The sequence below is a fragment of the Oncorhynchus mykiss genome, chromosome 21 (genome assembly GCF_057628025.1).
Source record: "Oncorhynchus mykiss isolate SJ-2025 chromosome 21, ASM5762802v1, whole genome shotgun sequence".
Lineage (NCBI taxonomy): Eukaryota > Metazoa > Chordata > Actinopteri > Salmoniformes > Salmonidae > Oncorhynchus > Oncorhynchus mykiss.
In genome coordinates, this window is record NC_143042.1 from 18,842,501 (window position 1) to 18,845,000 (window position 2,500).

Sequence of the window (2,500 nt, forward strand, 5' to 3'; positions counted from 1 at the left end):
GCATGACCTGACCTTTGACCCTAACGATCCTGACATATGAGCCCCATTCACACGCATGCACACACGTGGTCTCTCTCTCTCTCTCTCTCTCTCTCTCTCTCTCTCTCTCACACACACACACACACACACACACTCACACAGATGCACACTTTCACACAGACACACACCGACACGCACACACACACACACAAGGGAGGAAACCTAAATCATTCAACAGGATGTAGTTACACAGAGGCACGTCGAGGCACTTACACAGTGTGTGCGTGTGCGTGTGCGTGTGTGTGTGTGCTCATAACTGTGTTAGACTATTTTCCTTCAAGTCTTTAGTATCTGTCTATGTGTGACATGTATGTATGTATGCAGGATTACTTGATGTGTGTGTGTCATTGTTCTTTGGAATCTACTGCATATATACATACGTGTGTGTCCCTCTCCAGCAGTACAATCCCCAGTTATTCCCCAGCTGCTACCACCTTCAGCAGAGTCGCATTCCTTCCCCAGTCATACCAGATGAGAGAGACGACAGAGAGAGAGAAACAGAGGAAGACACGGAGGGAGAGAGAAAGAGAGACAGAGAGAAAGGGGAGAGGAAAGGGCCACTGACCTGACCCCCTGACCTCACAGGAAGGTGAGAGTGAGCTCCATTTGTTCCCCCTGATGTTCTAAACCTCCACCCCTCCTGGCATCCCTCCTTCCCTCCGCCAACAATTGACAATAAAGGCAACTGTCACAGCCGCCCGTTGGAAAAATAAACCCTTTGCTGTCTTGAACAGCTCACAGAGACCCACAGACCAGCCCTTACACTACTACTGACCGAGACTGAGAGGAGCTCGTGTTAAAAATGCTGCCCATTTCAGAAAGAGAGGGGGGGGGGAGAGGAAAAGGGAGGAGAGGTGGAGGGGGTTGGAGGGGAATCAAGGAATATTCTTAGGGGAAGGGGTATAAGACCCCTACATTAACACACTAAGCTGGGAGGAAGTGTCCCGATCTCTGACTGGGTAGGACTGAGAGGTTGACTGTCTGATAAAAAGGGCTTTAACGGGGGACCTGGACAGGGAAAGTGCCTGTAATACCCTTAAAATACTGCACCTCAATCCACTTCTGTTTCGCTTCTAGATACCCTCTAACGTGAAACCTGTTAGTAGGGAAAACCCTTACACAATAATAAAAGCATAGGCACAGCGATCAACACACAAGCATTGGTGTGCATACATAAATGTACCGGTACACACAAATATTCCCAATCTCTCTCTCCGACCCCCCCCCCCCCCCCACACTCTCTCTCTCCCTCTTCCCCTCCCTCTCCCATTCACGTTCAACAAACACTCCGGCGTCATCAATCACAGTGTGTTAGTTGTTTCCTCAGCTGCTGGTCAATGAATAAGGTGTTTCCTTCTGCTCCAGACTTCCTTAGGCAGATCCTGGTCTGCGTCCCAAAGGGCACCCTAGTCCCTATACGGTGCACTACTTTTGACCTGGGCTCAAAGAGCTCTGGTCATAGTTAATGCACTATGTAGGAAATATGGTGCCATTTGTGACACAGCCCTAGAGCCCTGAAACCAGCCTCACTCCTATCACATCCACTACTAATTAACCAATTTGTAACAATGTAGTAGTTGTCAAGACGCTCTCAGGCTAATTAATGACTAGGCTTAACAGATCCTCCCCATGGCAGTTAGACTAGTACAGAGGGAGAGAGGGAGGGAGGGAGGGAGGGAGAGAGGGAGGGAGGGAGAGAGAGCAGGAGAGAGGGAGGAAAAGGAGAGGGAAAGCAGAAGTGCATCACAAACTCTTTTGGGTTTTGACCCAAACAAATTTTTCTGACTTTTTCTTGTGGCCGAGACACGTTAGGATTCACATCCAGCATTAGGTTATTATTGCTTCGTAATGCACTGCATGCTGTCTGGCTCTGATCATCAGTCCTGATCACAAGGACCTGCCTTTCAAATTCACTTTGTTCAGGAGAAAGCTCCAGAATTATCATACAATTGAAAAACTAAAGCGATATCAAGGAAGACAAAACGATATCAAGGACAAGATCCCCCCCCCCCCCCACACACACACACTGTCTCTCTCCCTCACACACACACACACACACACACACTCCCTGATGTTCCTTCTCCAGCTGCTTGTCTCATCTGAGCGAGGCGGGATGCTCACACACAGAAATGTCATGTCAGCGGGGGGCACAGGGAGGGACTGATCAATGAAGCTCCATCCTAGTGCTAAGAGGAGACCAGGACAGCTTTGATTACATATTTCTTTACTTCCTAATGAAGCACAATTACCACTGGATCTCATGTCTGTGCCCTAGAGTGAATGAAAGGAAATGAAACCCTCCCTTTCTTTTCAGCGGTTCGTAGCATTAACAGGGGTAGGGAGAGCAAGAGAAGAAAGAGAGAACGAGAGAGAGAGAGAGAGAGGGAGAGAGGGAGAGAGAGAGAGAGAAAGAGAGAAAGAGAGGGAAGAGGGAGAGAGAGAGAGAGAGAGAGAGAGAGAG

The 2,500-nt window shown here is 48.7% G+C and overlaps 1 protein-coding gene across 1 annotated transcript in view; it reads right to left on the reverse strand.

Annotated features, from left to right (window-relative positions):
* LOC110501045 (transcription factor SOX-5) overlaps positions 1–2,500 on the reverse strand; it is a 98,973-nt gene that overhangs the window by 53,273 nt on the left and 43,200 nt on the right.